At 54.4% G+C, this 19,712-nt stretch overlaps 1 protein-coding gene across 2 annotated transcripts in view; it reads left to right on the top strand.

Moving 5' to 3' along the window:
- The first annotated feature begins 5,780 nt into the window (after nucleotides 1-5,780).
- NDST1 (N-deacetylase and N-sulfotransferase 1) overlaps nucleotides 5,781-19,712 on the top strand; it is a 54,791-nt gene continuing 40,859 nt past the window's right edge. The window contains exon 1 of one of the 2 annotated variants that reach the window (XM_029943036.1): nucleotides 5,781-5,897. The gene's annotated coding sequence lies outside the window, so the exon portion shown is untranslated. Of the gene's footprint in view, nucleotides 5,898-17,669; nucleotides 17,725-19,712 lie in introns of those variants that run through there. The other variant, XM_029943037.1, reaches the window with a different exon arrangement.

The following is a 19,712-nucleotide window of genomic DNA, read 5'->3' as shown; positions in this document are numbered from 1 at the left end:
GGACCTGAGAAGCCGAGCCCTTGGGGCGATGAGAGACAGAAAAGGCCAAGGGGTTTATAACTCAGGTATCCACTTGTGTGACTCATCAGCAGGGTCCTTATTGCTAAACTAACGGCTGCCCTGGGTGCTCCGGTCCCAAAGGTCCCTGGGGACAGTGATGGGGGGTGGACTTTGAGCTAGTGTCAGGATTACAGAATCCTGATGGAAAATGCATGTGTGTGTGGCGTTTCTGAGCCCAGGGCACAGCGTAGGTCCTCAGAAAACACTCTGAGTGAATATGCATTGTGACCCAGACTTCTGCCAGCTCTGTGCTGGCCCACTCTTGTGGTGAGGGTACCATCTCATGCGTGCAGATCAGGCTCTGTTTGGGGGCCTTGAATGATTGCTTTAAAAATGGAAAACAAATTGCTAGTTAATAAATGACTTCTTAAAACAATGGAGTGGGGGTAGGGAATGCAAGTTCTTGGGAGATGAAAGCTTACATGTTACTGTCCTGGCTGATCCCAGGGCTGGCCAGCACTGCGTCTGGGATATGCAGGGTCTGTAGGTTTTTGCTAGGTTCCATGAACAGGGGGCACTCCAGGGCTGACAGACCATTGGCAGTGTCTAGGAACAAGAGTGGAAATTCCACTACTAGCTGGACTTTGAGGGGACTCTGAAATGTGGGGCAATGAGTGGAGGAACTGGGTGCGTGAAAGGGACCCTGAGGGATGGGGATGACCCTTTGGCATGTGCCCAGACTGTCCTTGTCATCGTGATCAGAGCAGGAAGAGAGGCCTCTGGGAGAATCAACAGGTGAAGGCAAGGAGCCAGCAAGCAAGAAAAGATGGATAGTGAACCTCCTGTCAGTAAGGGACATGCAAGAAACAGTTTTAATTCACGAGTTGAGGATGTATGTGGTTGGGTATGAAATCATAGGCTGAGAGTTGGCCCAGGAGCCAACTGAGAAACTCTGCATCTAAGACACATAGAAATGGACTCTGGTCTCAGCAGCTCCGAGCTCTCTCTGCCCCGGGCTCTGGGAATGCTCGACCCATCTTCCATACTTTGGGACCAAAGCCAGGCCTGCAAGTCCCTAGAGATTGGGCAGACTTCTGCTGGCTTGGAATTTGGTTTTGGGTATGGCTCAAAATATCTGGACTGTTTAGAGGACTTGGACATGCTTTACATGAAATGGAACATTAGGGTAATTCGTTAAGTATGTATGGAAATTTGTCTGCGGAGTGGGGTGACGGGGAAACGAGATGGGGTGAGGTGCCACTTGTTTCTGAGCGGAGAGGCTGCTGGTCTGATGGGGGAGGGAGGATGAGGATCAGTGACGGTGAAGAGGCAGGACGTGGTCAGTGATAGATGGGCTTTGGAAGGTCTGTAGAGGGCAGAAGCTCTTCTGGTTGTTAATGTCAGCAGGGCTTCCTGGGGGAGGAAGTGTTTGTGAGGATGCAGGCTGTGGGAAGGGGGGCAGTGGAAGGCAAGGCTGGGTTGTGGGGGGTTTGCAGCATCCTGCTCCGGAGTCTGGATTTTATTCTGTAGCTGGTGGAGAGGACAGAGGGTTGTAAGCAGCTTGTTGAGTCGATGCCTGCTCCTATGTCTCGTGCCAGGCTCCTTACAGACGCCCCATTGAAATCTCACAATACCCCTGCAAAGTAGCTGCTGCCACTGGTAACCCCACCCCTGCCCCATTTTCAGATGGGGAAATGGAGGCTCAGAGGGGTTGAGTCACTTACGGAGCTGTATTGGAATGCGTGCCAGAACTGTTTTCGCCGTAGTGTGTTCCTTTCAGAAGTCATTTGGCCAAAGATGGTGGTGAGGCTGGTTGGGTTGAGACCAGCTCAGAGATGGTGCTGATTGTGGTCCTGCAGAGAGCTGACCAGAGTCTGTCTCAGGCCGTGGGACTAAGGAAAGGAGGAGGGGGAGGAGGTTGAAGGACTTTGTAGCTGCTTTGGGGATCGGGGTCATTACGGGTGACCTGACGTTTGGGGAAGGACGGTTAAGTGAGTGTCACTACTTTCAACCCCTGGCAGGGCTCTCTGTGGGCAGAGGGCATAGTCTTGTCCTGTGCCTCCTGAGGGCAGAGACAGCAGCAAGAGCAACAGGAGGCTAATGGGAATGAGATGCCTGAGGAGAGGCGAGGTCCCCATTGCTAAAGGTGTGCAGCAAGTCTGAAGAGTGGGAGAGGATGCATGTGCCAGGAGGGTCAGGCCTGGGTGACCTCTTTCAGTTCCCTTTTCTTCCGAGAATCTCAGTAGCTTGGGGGGGGAGGGTGCTCGGCCCAATTCCACCCCCTGTTTTTCTCATAGCTCTTCAGAACTGCCCCTTTCTGTGCTTCTTGAGCAGTTCCCCATACTGGCCTGGCCTGCAGTGCTCTGCCTGGGAGAGGCCTTCCCCCCGTGCAACACACTCAGCACAGCTGACCTCCCAGGAGCCCCTCGGGATGTCTGGACCAGCTGCCAGAGCTGGAGCTGCCGGGACTGTGGTTTCCCAAAGGACTGGAACCTTCTGCCTCTGTTTCCCCATCTGTGAATGGGTCTGGTCTCTCTTTCCTCAAATGTATGGAAAGCAAGCTGAATCATGAGTCAGTCTGAATCAATAGGAGTTGAAGGAAGGAGCCAATGGCTTTGAAAGTGAGGAGGGGGAGGGGCTGGGGTAGAGGCAGGGCTATCCCCCTCTTCCCTTCAGTAATGGTTAATGCAGGGTCTCCTGGTCTTGAACGGTCACCAGCAGAGGTGCTTTCTCCTGCCTGTGGGGCTGCTACGAGGTTCTGCCCGTCAGCCTCAGCTCTGAGGTTTGGAGCTTGACGGAAGGTGTGGATGTGAACGTCTAGAACTGTGCGGCCTCTGGGGTAGAGACAGTCTGCGACCAAAGGAGTCACAAGGAGACCAAATCTCTCTCTAGGTGGAGAGAGTTTATATTAAGTCCCCTCCTAGCCCTTTTTATTTCCACCTTATTTCTTGATGCAGATTGGGTTAATCTAATTTAATAACATGCATTGTAAATGAGCACTTGTTTGTTGGGAGAGTAAGGCATGGGAGGTACCCCACTGTGTGCCCCTGCCCCGTCCCCTCCCACCCCCCCACCCCCGCCTCAAGCGGAACCTGCCTGTTTTCCCTGCCCATATGTGCCCGTCCCTGCCTGCCTGCCCATCTCTGCTCATGGTGAGGATGCCGCACCCCAGTCACTTCCCCTCACCCCTCAATAGTCCCCCACCGAGGCCCAACGCCAGTGTCCTCTCTTCTATACAGTCATTCCTACTGCCACAGAGCTGACATTGTCTGCTCCCTGCTTTTGCATGGGAGGAGCCTACTACTATATGGCCCTCTCATGGGGCCCTTCACACACCTGGCTTTGAAGTCTGGTTTCTAGGGAAATGTCTCATTTCTTCTAGGCTCCAGGCTTTGGAGGCAGGGGCTGCCCGTGGCCCATTCCACTAGTGGGCGGCATTGCGGAGTGGAGTCAAAAGTCATGGGTTCGATTCCCAGCTCTGTCATCATTAGCTGTGGGATCAGACAAAATTACCTAAATCTGAAATCCCTCTAGGCATCAGCAATGAGGATTGTAACAGCCCTGTTTCGCTAGGAGAGTTGAACAGATCAGCCCTTTACCCAGAGTAAGAGTCCAGTAAGTAGCTCTTCAAAGGTAACAATGGGTATTCTTATTGGTTATACCTAGGGGGTGGTCTGTCCTTTCAGAGATGGAAGGAAGAACTCTTGGGGTTTGAGATCCTGAGCTTTCCATCTGATGGCCTGAGAAGGTTTATTCGGAAGAGGAAACTGAGGCCCAGAGAGACAGGGCAATTTGCATGGGGAGGGAGCCACCAGTCTTACCCAGGAGGCCTGACAGGATTTCTTCTGTCGCACCTGTTTTTCTTCTTCTGTCCTTTTCATCAGGTTAAGGTGCTCAAGTTCTATAAGGCCCAGTGCCCTCCCTGGTGGCCATGTTGAATGGTATCTAAAACTCACGCCAGATAAGGCAGCCTGGCTGGCAGGTCCTGGGCTGTCCTTGAGAAAAGAGCCCTGTACCCCAGACTGTGCCCGCTGTGGGCTGGAGCCTCCAGAGGCCTCCCTCCCAGCCTCCTTGTGCCCTGGGAAGGGGGACAGGATGATGGCAGGGAGAGGTGGTATGGTGAAGGTCTTGAGGCAGGTGACTAGGGCACAGACAGGGCAGAGGCTGGGAGCCAGGCTCTAGAGCCAGATGGTCTGGGCTCCGATCCTTGCTGGGTCGTTTCCTACTTGTGGCTCCTTGGGAAGCTCTTTGGTGTCTTCATCTGCACAAAGGGGATCAAACTGTCCCCATCTCACAGTGTCTGGAAAGATACTGCAGGGAAGGTGCTTACCTGCAAGCTGAGTCCGTGTGAGTTATGATTATTGTTGTAGCTGCTGATGTTGTTATTAAACGGGGACCTCATTTCATCCTCCCCAGAGCAGTAGGAAGTAGGCATTGTTCCCCCGCCCCCCGCCCCAGTAGCAGATGTGGCAGCGAAGGCTTAGTGAAGTGGTTCAGCCTGGGGAGTTCAGGCTCAGGGGATCCCTATCACGGCCTGCCAGTCTCGAGGGGCTGCTCTGGCCAGACAGAGCAAGACAGAGCACACCTATTCTGCAAGGCCCTGGAAATGAGGAACCGTAAACCAGCTCAGAGCCAGCCAGGAGGCTGGGTGGTGTGGGGAGGGGTGGAGCGGAACCCCAGCACTCACGCAGAGGCTCTGGCCTTGTTCGCACCGAGGTATGGCCATATGCGGCAGGGCGTGGGTTCTCCTCACCCCTAGGCCGGCCACGCATCGGCCTGTCTGGGCAGGTCTGGGGTGGCTGTCAGTGGAGGTCTGCTGTAATCACTGCTCTGTGGCAGCCACCTCGGGTCTACACTGCCTGCCCAGGCAGAGGCCAGGCAAGTGTCGTCATCACAGGGCCTTCCCTTATGCATCACTCACTGCCCAGGTTCCCTTCCTCCTCTCCTCAGACCATGGCACTACTGCTCACACTTTTACAGGAGCGTTAGCGCCACCTATTCATGAGAGCTCTTCCTTATTCAACCTGCAGGTTAGGTCAGTGGTTTGCAGGGTTGGCTTCTGGACTAGTAGCATTACCAGGGTATTACCTGGGAATTTGCTAGAAATGCAGATTATCTGGCCCAATCCCAGACCTACTGAATCAAAAACTGGGATGAGGGGGGAAGGAGGAGGCCAGCAGTCTGTTTTAAGAACCTACCAAGTAATGGGGCGCCTGGGTGGCTCAGTTGGCTAAGCGTCCGACTTTGGCTCTGGTCATGATCTCCTGGTCTGTGGGTTCGAGCCCCGCGTCAGGCTCCATACTGTCATAACAGCTTGGAGCCTAGAACCTACTTCAGGTTCTGTGTCTCCCTCTCTCTCTCTGCCCCTCCCCAGTTCTCATTCTGTCTGTCTCTCTTCATCTCAAAAAATAAATAAATATTAAAAATAATAATAATTAAAAAAAGAACTGCCAAGTAATGTCGTTGGATGCTAAAGTTTAAGAAAAACATGGTTAGAGGCGCCTGGGTGGTTCAGTCAGTTGAATGACCGACTTCAGCTCAGGTCATGATCCCTTGGCTCATGGGTTAGATCCCCGCGTCAGGCTCTGTGCTGACAGCTCAGAGCCTGGAGCCTGCTTTGAAGTCTGTGCCTCCCTCTCTCTCTACCCCTCCTCTGCTCATCCTCTCTCTCTCTCTCAAAAATAAACAAACAAATAAAGAAACACTTGGTTAGATAGTTAAAAAAAACCCAAAAAAAACATACTTCTCTCCTTGGGCTTTCAGCATATTCAGACACCCCGCGAGTATTGAGGAGACAGAGGAAAGCCCAGTTTTTCTTCACATTGTCTTCAAGAAACAATCGTCTTACAACAACAGCTTCCCGTCTTCAGTGGACTATCTTGTGGCACAATAATAAGGTTCAGTAGAACCCCAACATAATCACAGGAGACAGTGCTGGGCCACTTGAGGAAGGCGGGATCAGGGGACTTGAAGGGTGGGAGGGCTTTGGGGAGGCAAGGGTAGGTGCCAGGAACAAACCAGCTGTGTTCTAGGGCTGGGGCTGGGCAGAGAATGGGGGTCCTGCTCCAGAGAAGGGTCTGTGTGTGTGTGTGTGTGTGATCCCAGGGGTGGGATGTGGTCTGAGAGGGTTTGGGGGCCTTAGCTGGCACCAGTCCAGTGGTTTTCAGCATCTGAATAATTTCATTTTTATTTATTTTTATTTTTAGAGGGTAAGCACTGTGAGCGGGGGAGAGGCACAGAAGGGGAGAGAGAGAGAGGAGAGAGAGAGAGAGAGAGAGAGAGAGAGAGAGAGAGAGAGAGAGAGAATCCCAAGCTGGCTCTGCACTCAGCAGAGTCTGATGCAGAGCTCAATCTCATAACCCTGGGGTCATGAACTGAGCTGAAGTCAAGAGTCACACGCTCAACCAACTGAGCCGCCCAGGCACCCAAACTATGTCAGTGATTTTAATGAAGATGATCATATAGTTTCCACTCAGCATTTTTTGAGAGCTTGTCAGTGCTTACTAGGCGTATTCCTATAAAGTGGGCACTCAGTGTCCCCATTTTATAGATGAAGATTCTCAGGCCACACAGCCATAAGGTGATAGGTCTAGGAATTCAGTAGAATTCTATAGGGGTGCTTGGATGCATGATCTCTTTGGAAGAAGGGAAGTGAGAAATTGTCTTGGAATGTTTATGTAGCAGGCCCCACTTAGAGTGGTTTTTTTGAAGATGCAAAAATAATATCTAATATCAAATGAATGACTCCGGTTGGGGCGGGGTGATGGGCTTGTGTTGCAATGACTAGAGCCAAAGCCTCCCTGTTGGGGCCTCCACTTGCAGGCACTGTCATTCTCTCTGTCTTATGGATGGCCATGTGAGGCACACGGAGACCCACTCAGTGCTGAGTTCAAGGTCTCACAGCGAGGACAAGAGTCAAATCAGAGAAAGAAAAGTGGGTCTCTTCTGGTTCTAGGAGGAGGGGTAGGGGTGGGGGTCAAGATCAGGCCCCTAGCCTGCTGCTCTTTTCTGCCTCAGTGTCTCCAAGGTACTGCCGAGGACCTGGAGGGCTTCCCTGACACAGAGTGGGAACCCCTTCATTTCTCAGCGGTGAACCCAGGAATGGGGACTTGCCCACAGAGGGCCATACATGGCATCGTGATGGGGACAGGAACCCAGAGCAGTCTCTCTTCTGACCAGGGAAGGGTTTGTTTCCCGAAAACCATCCCTGCCCCCACCCCATCTTTGGCAGGCTGGGTAGCCATCGCCCTTGGTGGCGGGGGGGTCGGGGGGTGGCCCAGGGCAGTGATGGGGGCCGAGACGGGTGTGTCCTGGGGAGAAAGCTGCCAAGGAGAGGCGGAGCAGCTTCCAAGGGAAGAACATTGAGAAGCCCCAACCCCAGACGGAAACCCAGTGTGTTTTCTAGGTCCTGGGAGGATATTTGGAACAATGGAAGTAGGATGAGGGAAGCTGGACTATAAAAAGGGCTTCTTGATATCCTTTAAAAAAAAAATTGTCTTTAGGTTTGACTTTTGTTTCTCTGAAGGATGTTTATGTAACTTCCTGAAAGCAGGGTCCTAGGGCAGCACAAAGTTTGTCAGATGCCGCTGTTTACGTACTCAGCCGGGAGCTAGGAAGGACTTGATAGGGTGGTCTCCACATTTGACAATTGGTGGAACTGAGGCCCTGAGAGGCAGGACGGGCCTCCTTGAGGTCAAGCAATGAGACAGCAGAAAACTTGGCACCAGAACCTGGGTCTTCTGGGGCTTTGCTAGGGGCTGTCGTCCTGACCAGGGCTGTGGCTGGCATGGGAGCCAGGCAGGGGCGACAGAGGGGACCCCCTGGGAAATGCTCTGAGCTGTGGGGTTAGGGCAAGGCCAGGGCTGGTTCGTAGTGAGGTGGGCTCCCTGCATGGTGACTTGCGCAGTGGGCAGGAGGCTGGGATGGTGTGCGTGGTGATGCCACCCCCGTCCAGATGCCGGGGCCCAGCTGTTCCCCATCTGCCCAGCAGCTGGGAGCTGTGAGTCACATTCAGTGGGTACAGTGGCGAAGGCTATTGTCTGTCGTGATTTATTCTGTTCTCCTAGCCCCGAAGGCATGACCAGACCCTGAGCCCTGATTTCGGCCCAGGCCTGTGAACTTCAGCAGGTCTGAATTTGGGCTCCACATTTATAGATACGAGGCGTCCCAAAGGGCTCGCTTGGGGGAGTCCTTTCCCTTGGCCACCTCCTTTCTCTTGATCCTATGTATCCTATCATCTTAACTCATCCATTCTCATCAATGCAGGAGTCTGTGTGCCCCTGAAATCATGCACAACATTTCTTGGGCTTTTCTATGCATTCTTTCCCTGGAGAGAGAGTCTGGAGGTTTCATCAGGTTTTCAGAGGACTCGGCTCCCCACCCAAGTGCTGACAGGAGGACAAGGGGCCACATGCATGTATTGCCTGGAGGAGGTTGCTGAAGAGGCCGGGCGGTTCTGGTGTTCTAGCAGAACGTTGCCTGGTGGCAGCAGATGGTGCAGAGTGTGGTCTTGGAGGTCAGTATTGGGGTCTAAGCCACACCACTCACTTAGGAGGCCTGTGTCTGGATAGGTTGCTGTGTCTGCACTTTAGTTCCCTGTCTGTAAAATGAGAGTAATAATAATTGTCATCTCATGGTGTGACTGATTTTTATTTTTATTTTTTATTTTTTAAAATATTTTTTATCTCTTTATTTAATTTTGAAAGAGAAAGATAGAGCATGAGCAAGGGAGGGTCAGAGAGAGAGGGAGACAGAGACTCTGAAGCAGGCTCCAGGCTCTGAGCTGTCAGCACAGAGCCTGATGCGTGAGATCATGACCTGAGCCGAAGCCGGATGCTTAACCAACTGAGACACCCAGGCACCCCTTTTCTTTCTTTTTAAAAAACTTTTTATTTATATATATTTTTTCTTTTGTAGTTCATTGTCAACTGACTTTTAGATAAGAGAATCCATGAAAGCACTTACCCCAGTGCCTGCTACAGGTCATTACTTGGTAAAAGTTTGCTATTATTATTATCAGTTCTAGCTCCAAAATCCTGTGAAGTGCCTTACCGTGGGGTCTTGGTCTCCACCTTTAGCTCTGTACTCTGTGTTGGGCTTTCCAGGCGCTGCAAGGCAAGGTTGGAGAGTTGGGGTAGACAGGGAGGGAGGGAGAACCCTAGCCCAGGCCCTCCCTGGTGCCTTGATTGTGGCTTTGTCCTGAGGCAGGCTTATGTAACCAGCCAGGCCTGGGCAGGCAGGACACGATTCTTAACCTCATTTTGTCCTCCATTGTCTCTTCCTCTGATGGAGCAGTTGCCGTTAGTTGATCTGTTCCTCAAGCTCCAGGGATGAAATTAACCTGTGCTGTCCTGCCACCGAGAGATTTAATCCGGAGACTTGCTGGGCAGGCGGCCCCTCCTACCAACTGGGGATGTTCAGAGCAGATGCCTCTGTTCCTGTTCTGGGGACAGAGACAGGGGCTCTTTTTTTAAGAGGAAAGGCAGGCCATATAGGCTAGGGGGCCCTTGCCTCGCAACCTCGGTGGTTCCAGTAGGTATGCGTTCCCCTCCCCAGGATTCCCTCCCAGGAGTGCCCCCCCCCCCCCAATCTGGCAGCCCACACCAGTCCTTCTCACCCAGGACACCCTCCCAGGGACCTCAGCTGCAGGGGACTGGGCTTCCACTGAGCTCCATGGCATGTTCTGTGTCCCTTTCAAGAAAACAGAGGCCACAGACTGGCAGGCCACATCTGCCCCAGGGGCACATCATACTTAGCCCATGCCAAACATAGAGCTAATTGCCAAGAGGAGATTTTACCGAAAAAAAAGTCCCGATTTCTGGCTTTATTTCACAAAGCAGAAGATCACAAAACTTGAGCCTGCGTTCTTCACACACCCTTACCTGGTGCTTCTGGCCCTTCAGGTATCTGAGTTTGTAATCCTCTCTGGGAGGCAAGAACTACTTTTACTTTCTCTCTTGTGTTATGCAGTATCGTTCCTCATCTGTCTGCTTTGTGAGCTCTTTGAGAAGGGGGGCGGGGAGGCTGGCCCATCTCTGCTCCAAGGGTGGTGCTCAGCTTCAAGGCTCCCTATACAGCAGGAGCAAATTAAATATCTTTATGAATGAAGGTGTGACAGTGGTGCTCCCACCCACCTCAAAGGTTCCATTTAGTAGAGGCCTCTGGACCCGCTTGCCCTGTGGCCCTCCAACCCTCCTCCCAGATAAGCTGAGGCTGCTTAGCCACTGACCCAGGCAGCTTCTCAAGCTGCGGATACACAGTCACTGAAAGTGTCATCCTCATGCCACAGTATCACCACAGGGAGGGTCACGGCACCTGCAGCTGTCCTACGTCTCACTTTCCCAGTGCTCTTAGAGGAGTTTGAGGGGAGAGGGAGGCCGGGGTCAGCAGCCCCCAGATGGCACCAAGTCCAGACTTCTGCGTCCTGGGGGTACAGAAGGAAGAGGGGCATCAGTTCAGGTGTTTACAGGGGTGGGCTTCCCCTCTTTTGAGCCTTTCTCTGCTTTACTCTGCTTTCCTCTGCTGCTACAATACGTGCTTCATCGGTTGGCTCCTCTGTCCAGATGTCTGTCTGTCCAAGGTTTATTTCACTTTCAGCAGAAATCTTGAGGCCAGCGAAGCTGTCTTTTCCTGAAAGAGGCCTTGACTGAGAGCTTACAGTTCTGGAAGCAAGAAAAAGCTGGGAAGCCTGTAAAAACCCCATGCAGATTTCTGTCCCCCATCTTTGGTTCCTTCAGTCTATGGTACAGCATCCCTTCCCCAGAGGGTTCAGACATGGGGCTCTGAAGACAGGTTTTGAGCACCCTGTCTTAACTTGGAAAGCCCAGGGTTGCTAGGGAGGACCCGTGGGTGGCAGTTGTGCTGTGTGACATCAACATGCCCCTTTCCCTCTCTGGGCTTCTCTTTTGCCCTCTGTGTGGGTTCTTTTCTGTAGGTGTGCCTGAAGGGGCCTTGTGAGCCATCCTTGGAGAGGATGACAGAGGTGATCAGTGCAGGTCTCGGTGTCTGGGTGGGGTGAGGCCATCAGTCACTGGGTCAGGCCCAGAGAGGTTTCACATTTGTCAGGTAATCATGGGAGGAGGGAGGCTATAAGCCCGGGTCAGAGTGGGCAGGGGCTGTGCCCTGGATATCAGGCCCCACTGAGCGGACCTGAGCCCAGGGAAGTTGAAGTCTAGCCTGTGTGGCCCAGTGACCTGGCCACAGGCTGAGAGGTACCCCACTGTGTGATCCAGTGGCAAGCAACCTGAGGTTTCAAAGTGCAAGCCTGGACACCCCGTTTACAGATGGGTAAACTGGGGTACAGATGGGTCACACACAAATGCATGGCAAGTCAAGCCTAGATTCAGGTCATCTGACTCAAGCAACACCACATTCCTCTGTCCCCACCTCCCTCTGTGCAGGGTCAGTGCCCGATCACCCAGTGGGGACAATCCTCTGATTGTCTGTGTCGCCCTCCAGGCCAGGGCCTGGAAAAGTGAAGTTACCATCGTCACAGCCACCCTGGAGGCATGAAACCGGTTGGGTGTGCAAATTAGCTCTCAAACATTCTCCATCCCATTGTTTTGTTTTTCCTTAAACTGTCTCTGATGGGCCAGCCCCCTCGGTGCCCGTTTCCGCCTGGCACTGGGCTTCATGCTCTTTATTCTGGAGACAAAGCTTCCTTCTGATGGTGCTCAGTGCTACAGCAGGAAAAGGGCAGGCGTGGCATGGGGGGGGTGGCTCTCCTCCGCCGCCTCCTGCTGGGAGTTGGGGGCTGGGGTGGGGAGGAAACCTCTGTCAGACACCGGACCCAGGACCAGCAGCACCGGGGAGGGGTGGCTGTTGGGAGAGCTGGTAGTCACAGCCCAGTCTCTGCTCCTGCCAGTGGCTGGAGCAGCCCCATGGGCCCAGCTGTCAGACCCAGAAGTTCTCCCCACTGGCCAAAAGAGTGGACAAAGGCACCAGACCGGGGCCAAGGCAGAGGCCTGTTCTGGTGCAAGCAGTTAGTTGTCCCAGGACAGGATGGGGATTGGGCCAGGAACCATTCATGTGACAGCCCTCAGGGTTTCAGCTGGCACAGGTGACCGGCCTCCAAGCGACACCGGTCTCCCGGGGCTGCAGAAACCAAAAGATGTGTTCAAAGAAATGCTTTTTTTGTCAAGTATTCAGCTTGCTTGGGTGCTTTTCCTCGCCCTGCGACACAGCGGTGGGCAAAACAGACCACGTCCCTGTTTTGGACTTGGGGCTGACATTCTAGCGGTGGGGCAGAGTCAACAAAGCAGCAAATACCAGTTCAGTCCTGGCTATTTTTCAGGTGCAGGAGGTGCCTGGAAGAAAAATACAGCTTGGTTGGGGGTTGAAAGAGTGACTTGAGCAAATGGCCCTGCTGTGTTGGGCAGTGGCAGGCAGGCCCCCCGGGGGAGCTACGGGCTGTCTGGGGAAGAGCATTTCAGGCAGAGGAAAGAGCACTGCAAAGGCTTTGAGGCAGGAGGGTGTGGGGTGTGTTTGAGGGACAGCCAGGAGGCTGGCGGGGCTGGGAAGGAGAGCAGCAGAGCCATCCTGGCGGGAGATGGGGCCGGAGCCGGGTGGGCAGACTGTGTCCCCGAGAGGACTTTGTTGTTCAGTAGGAGTACAGGTGGACCTGCTGAGGGCCTGGACCAGCGGCACCCTTGTTTCCGCTCACATTCAGGAAGGACTGAGTGGGCCACTGCCTGATATGTGACAGGAGGGGTGAAAGCCCCTGCAGGTGCTCAGATGACAGCGGGCTCAGTGTGACTCCTGTGCGGGGGGGCAGCCAGAGGTGGGATTCGGATTGATTTCGCTGGATAAGCTGGTGGATTGGGTGTGAGGTGTGACAAGAAGAGGGTGCCCACAGTACGGATTATGGCCTGATGCCCTGAAAGGACGGTGTTGTCATTTACTGAGACAGGGAAGGCTGCGTGACAAGCCAGTTTGGGGAGAGAAACAGAGATTTCAGGCCAGATGCGTTACGTTGGAGCATTGGCCCGAGTGGAGGGGCACGGGGGCAGAGATTAGTCCTGGGCCAAGTATTCCTGCTGTCGAAGGGGAAGTTCCTACGCGGGTGTGAGGAGTGCCCTCCTGAACCTCGATATTCTGTTCTCTAAGAACATGTTTCCCGGGCCCTTCCGGTTCTTTTCTCTCTTTGCAAACCTCCTCCTCCTTTTCCCTTCGAAGGAAAAAGGCAGATTCTGACAGCTCATTGTCATGGTGGTCGCTGCCTTTCTACCCAGCATGGCTCTGGTGGGGGCTGGAGGGGAGCCCTGGAGGCCTCAGGCCTTGGCTCTGCTGCCCACAGAAAGAGCTCTCATGCTGGGCCTTGGTTTCCCCTCATGTACACAGAAGTGGGGAGCCGGCCCTAGGGTTCTCAGGGCGGCAGGCTGTGCCTGAGGAGGCCGCTGAGCACAGTGGGTAAGGACCTCGGCTTTGGAGTCCAGGTATGGCTGTGAATCCTTGCTCTGTTGCGTGGCTGTGAGACTCTGGGCTGGTGATATAACCTTTCTGAGCCTTAATTTTCTCACCTGTGCAAATGAGCCAACCGCAGTCCCGAGTTGCGGTGCGAGTTAAATGAGAAAATTCACCTAAAACATTTAGCAAAGGCCCTGGTGCATCCCATTGTCTGTTAACTCAGGCTGTTAGGAACTGAGACCTGTGTGGTTGGTCAGGGAAGGCGTGTTGCCTGGTGCCACAGGTCATGTGAGAGCAGTCGTGTGTGGAGACTCGGCCTGAGTCCTCTGGGTAAGTCCCCGACCCCTTCTACCCACCAGAGTGAGCACTGAGGGTTGGCCCTGCTCGGCTCTCCTGCCTTCCCCAGGTGGGGGTCTCTCCTGACATGGAATGGACAGCCTCTGCCTTGCTCAGGGCCCCCAGGGATGGAGTAATTATTTCCCTTACATTCATTTACAGGACTCTTGGGCTGTCAATCCCAGTGGCTGACCTGAGGAATGAATGTGGGGCTTCAAGGGGTGGGTGACATTGAGGGGACTTAAGTTACATGTAGGGCTCTGGGCTGGGCTGGTGGGGGCAGGGCAGGTTTGGAGAAGCATTCCACGGGGCACTTGACTGTGCCCTCAGTTCCTGGTCTGGGTCCAGAGGAGCCGTGGAGAGGTTGACAACAGGCGGAGGAATGTAGCTGCCTCAAGACCACACTTCACTGGTGCCCAGGCATGCCGGCTGGGCCCTGGGCCTTTTTTTTTTTTTTTTTTTTTTTTTGCAAGCCTGTTTCTCAGCAGTTGAGCCATGCCAGGATGGTCAAGGACATTTCAGAGACCCCAGGGCTCACAGCCAGGCTGTCACCAGGCATTGCTTGTTTTCCCAGGGTCCAAGCGTTTTTAGGGCTGGAGGGGGCTCTGGAGATATTCCAGGGACTTTTCTTAACAGCTGAGTAAATTGAGATCCAGAGAGAGCAAGGCACTTGACCAAGGTCTCACAAGGCCACCTCCCTCCTATCTGTCACCTCCCTTTGTTCCCATGTCCTTTGCTTAGACTCCTGGCCTTCTGCCCAGATATTTGTAACAGCCTCTGTCTTGTGGGCTCTCTGAGAGCTTTGTTTATTTTCCTATTATCATACTCTTGCCTAACCTGTCAGGCACACGTGCAGTTTGAGTGTGTCTGGTCCCAGACAGAGCAGCACAACGCAGAGGTTCTGAGCCAGCTCTGTCCCTTCCTAGCATGGTGACCTGGGGCAAGATAGCCACAATTTCAGAGCCTCCGTGCCTCTGTGAAAGGAAAACGTGGTAGCACTTACTTTATGGGAGGGGGGAGTTAAATGAGATAATGTGTGAAGTGCTGGATATACCAGCATGGACTGAGCTCTCAAAAATGGTCATTGTTATAAATGCTGATGGAACTAAAGGTAAAGAGCACAGAGGAGTCGATAAAGCTTTGGACTGGGAGACAGAAGATGTGGCCTCCAAGTTCACTCTCAAATACTGCCTCACTGTGTGCAATTGGGGATGTCACTCCTCCTCTGGGAATCCCACTTCCCTCATTCGAGAAAGGTGGAAGAGATGCCCGCTATGTTCTTAAAAGGCTGTCATGTGATGCTGAAGCAAAGTCTGGGAAAAAGCTTTGCATCTGTGTAATGGTTTAAAAATGGCACAGCAGTGGCTGTGGTGTGCTAATGGCGATGAGGACATTGTAGCCACAGTGACGGACAGCGGGCTTGGCTGCAGGCTGGTCAGTCTAAATGCTCAATGCCCACACGGGCTTCCCGTGCCTGCCTGCCGGCTCCCGGCCTCCACCAGCCTGCCTTCCACAGTAGCCTCACCACTGCACACTCAAAGGTGTGGGAGGTGCAAAGACCCAGTGGCGTCTTCCAGGCCCTAGTGGGTTTTGGGTTATCTGTGGCTAATGCCATGGAATGTTGGATTATACCAGACACTGGTTTGAATCTCAGCTGAGCACTTCCCAACTGGGGACCTTAGCAAGTTGCTGCATTTCCATGAGCGTCAGCTTCCATGCTTATAAGACGAAGCCCTAGTGAAGTGGAGGCCAAGCATTTAGCAAAGGGCGCAACACATGGTTATCTAGGACGGTTGTGTAATGTGTGTTCTGCCTGGAGTTTGAGGACTGATGGGAGAAGGGACCGTTGTGCCCATTTCTGGGGATGAGCTGTAGAGGTCAGAGACCAGCTTGGAGGTATAGCAGGGCCCTCGGGGTCCTCTGGCACCGCTCACTTTGCTGGTGAAAGAAAGCTAGTTCTTGAAGGGAGCAGGTGCTTGGCTGGGGTCACTGGCAGGCTAGAGGAGGGCTGGGCCTGGGGTGAACCTTAAGGAGCCCCTCAGTCTCAGGTGCTACTGGGAGGCAGTGCTCCCTCTCGGCCTGGGCGGGTGCACACAGCAACAGCTGAGACAGCGCCTCTTTACCGTCTGTGCCTACTGCCTTCCTTGCCTCCCCCCAGCCAGGCCTGGGACTAGAACCCCGGTCTTCTGACCCCAGGAACTGAGCCCCAAGCCTTGGGAGTGCAGGGACACCTGCGAGGCACCTTCTAAGAGTCTCACAGAGGTCCCTCGGGCCCCTTTGAAAGGAATCGGCCATAAGTAGGTCACCGGATGCTTTTTGCTCTATGCTCTCTAGTATCTGTGTTCCAGAGAAAGCGAGGCCCTCCTACCTGCCTCCCGCCACCTCCTACCCCTTCCCCTGCCAGCCGTGCCTCCAGGTAAGCATGTTGAGCCCCGCACGCTCAGTGCACGGTCGTGGTGGGCTCCTGTCTCGGTGACAAGCCCCAGCAAGCCTAGAGGGATGCAGCCACTCTCAGGTGTGCCCTGAGCAAAGCTTCCCCCCCCCCCCCCCCCCCCCCCCCCCCCCCCCCCCCCCCCCCCCCCGCCCCCAGTCTCAGCAGGCCTAGTGAGCTGTGCCCACCAGGCCCCCAGGAGATTAGGGAGCTTCTGCCGCTCTAAGTGACTCAAAGCTTACCCTTCCTCTTTGTTGTCCCCAGTACATCTGGCTTCCCTCTGTGCTGGCCACAGGGCCTGGGGCGTTTTCGGTTTCCCTAAGGCTTCCCTGTCCTGTGAGCAGTCCAGTCCTGGGACATCTGTCTGTGCCAATTTCCCTGTCACCCTCGGTGGGCCTGTTGGCTAGTCCTCAGGTGGTAACTAAGAGGTAGCCGAGGCCACTAATGCCTGCAGGAGTTCTTAGAGTTTATTCAGGGCTGGAAGGGTCCTGGGCCACCCTTATCACGTGACCCAAAGGGACTTGGACAATTAGCCCAATCTCTGTCCCTGGGCCCACACCTACACACTTATAAAAACCCCTATTTTTTTTTTCTACTGCGACTCCTAAGGCCTGAAATTCTGCCTTTGGTAAGTGGCCTTGTGCTCTCCTTGACGTCCTCTAGAAAGGCAAACAGTCTTGCATGTGGCCAGTCCTGCATGTTTGCTGCTGAAGAGTAAAGCCAGGCGAGCTTCGCCCTTTTCCAGCTGCCTGTATGACCACAACCATGTTGCTTCTCCTCTCTGGGCTACGTAAGGCCCTTTCACCTGACCCCTCAACACGCTGGCCTGGATTCTACACCTTCCACACTCTGGCAGTTACCTTTCCTCCTCCTCTGTTGGGCGGGGCAGTGGGAAGGACCCTGCAGCTGAGTCGGCATGGGGGCAGGGCCCAGAGGCCAGACACTTTGACCACCAGCCGGCCCAGATAGCCCAGATAGCAGATATCAGGCCTTCTTCCTGTTCTTTTCAGGACAGGTGGAGAAGCAGGTCTGGAGGGGGAGGGAGCTGCTTCACACCGGAAGTCAGGCTGAGTTGTAGCCAGAGTGCAGATTTCCTTATGGACAGTGAGAGTCCCTCCAGGCCGACTGACACCTTTCTTGAGAGTGTCTGGAGGGGCCATCAGCATGAGAGCCAGGGACTTGCTTTCTCCTCCTCCGTGGAGGGGGCCTCTGGGCGGGGGCTGTTGCCTGCGGTGGGGCCCCTTAGCGTGGGGCAGTATCAAGCAGGACATCCTCTTCCTGAGGTCCAGGAGCGGGGAGGGCGGGGGCTGGTGGCCTCTAGCAAGGAACCTGGTGGTGAGGGGCCTGGAGGCTTCCGGAATGTGGTTGATGGCTCAGGGTGCCCTGGGCCACCCCTCCCACCCTCCCTCCCTCCCAGGGAGGGGACTGGCCGAGAGTAATGCCATTTGTCCTAGCTCTGGGATTAGGTGCGGCCGCCTCAAGTGAGGAGTGCGCAGCCATTAAGAGGATGCAGTGAAGGGAAGCAGAGCCCAGCGCCGCTGCCTGGAGGTCTGGTGGGTCTTGCCCTTCTCTCCCCAACCTTCCCTTAGCCTTTGACCACAGCTCTGAGGCCCCTTCCTCCTGTCCAGCCCTCAATGCGGGCCTGTCACAGCCACTCAGGAGGGGCCCGGGGGTGCACAGAGAGGGGCAGACTGGCCCCAAGCCTGGCACTGGGTCCTGTCTGCATTTAGATCCAGCAACAGGTTCCTCAAGGGTCCCAGCCCCTGGGCCAGCCCCAGAGAGACAGCTCAGGGCTGCCCTGGCAGACTCCTGATGGAGGAGAAGGAGGTGGTGGCTGAGGGATAAGAAGGAAGGGCTTAGTTTCTCTTGAGAGATAGGTGAGCCTGTGAACCCACAGAAGCCAGCAGGTCCCAGAGTTAAAGATTTACTGCAGGGCCGTTGGGGGGAGCCAGAACAGTGAGGTCCCAGGGTGCTCAGAGGTCACATTCATGGCTTCAGTCTCGTCTAGACTGTGAAAGCCACAGCATGTCAAAGCCAGAAGGACCCCTAGAGAGTTCCCATGTTCTTATTTGTTGTGTGGTGGGGGCTGGTCACAGCCACCCTACATTGTTTGGAATGCAGCATCTGTCTGGGGAGAGCTCACTAACAGCTTTCATAGATTCCGAAAGACCTAGGAGGTCACAAACTTCTGATCTAGTGCACACCCCTCGTTGTCCAGTCAAGGAAACAGAGGCGAGGAGAAGGGGGCGGGTCTTGTCCAGGGGCACCTAGGGAGCCAGTGGGGGCGCTGGGATGCTGATGTGGGCTCCAGGCCCGCATGGGTTTTGGCTACCACATCCATAAGATAGGTTCCCCTGCCCCCACCAGTATGCCTGGCCTGCGTTTTGGAATCTCTGGGGCTGGGGAGTAGGGGGGGGGCATCTGGTGACCCGGGATGGACCTGTGGAGGGACAGGGGCTGGGGCTGACCAGCACCGCCTGGCTCCTCGGGGGTGGCAGATAGGGGTGGGGAGGTCCAGGGCATGATAAACTTGTTTCTGCGTCATCGGGAAAAAATGATGAATAAATGGGGTCGTGGTAGGTAGGTGGTCTGTAGCAGACCCGCGAGGCATGCCAGTCACCATTTACCTTCGAGGTGGCCCTCGAAGTTGAGATCGCCTACTTCTTACCCTCACTCCTGCGTCTCTCTCCTCTTCCTTCACTTGAGGCTGCTGCCTGGGCCCTGGAGGCAGCCCTCTTTCTAACATAGACACCTGCTTGTCAGAGATGACAGGCCTCTGGGGCAGGGGAAGGTGAGGACCGTCTGGCTGAGGTCTTGCCTTTCTGGGAACCGTGGTGTCCTCTGCCAGTGCAGACTTTCCCATTTCTGGAGAGATTGGGGCAGCCTGTGTGTAGGCAGCTGGGTCATCTGCAAGAAGCCTCTCTTGGGACATGCTCTAGGCCACAGACCTGGCTCAAGAATGGTGAGGAATGCTGGGTATAAGGACTGTCGAGGTGTTACAAAACAGGGCCTCCAAGGTGGGCTGGTCCGTGGTCATTCTAAGCTCTGCCTCTGCCTAGCTGTGTGACCTTCAGTCAGTTGCTTACCCTCTCTGAGCCTGGGTTTCCTCATCTGTACAGTGCATTTATCAGTGACCCCACCTCTCTGAGTGTGAGGATTGGGTGTGACAGATCAGAGAAAGCTCTCAGCAGCAGGCCCAGTGTGGGGCTGATGAGTTATCAGGAGCTCAGCCTGTGCTGGCTGCCGTCAGAGAGGGAGGTTATGAGAGTTGCAGGGAAATACCATTCCATTCCTTTTGAGTGCCTAAGATCTGAGCCTAAGAAAAATCAGAATGGATTTGACTCTATCATAGATAGATTTGGGGAAGCCTCGTGGGCTAGTGAAGAACATACCCTATGATGGGTCTGTGTTAGGGTCTGTGTTAGCTCTGTCTGTTAGGAGCTTTGGTGGGACTTGGAGGAGGGGGGCAGCTGGCCCTGACCTGTCTGGTTCTGGACTCTGCTCCTCCCTACAGGCTGCCTTGTTTGTTTGCTTGGTAAAC

Source organism: Suricata suricatta, chromosome 6, assembly GCF_006229205.1.
Source record: "Suricata suricatta isolate VVHF042 chromosome 6, meerkat_22Aug2017_6uvM2_HiC, whole genome shotgun sequence".
Taxonomy (NCBI): domain Eukaryota; kingdom Metazoa; phylum Chordata; class Mammalia; order Carnivora; family Herpestidae; genus Suricata; species Suricata suricatta.
The sequence above is the reverse complement of the archived record's forward strand: the minus strand, read 5'-3'. Positions and strand labels throughout refer to the sequence as shown.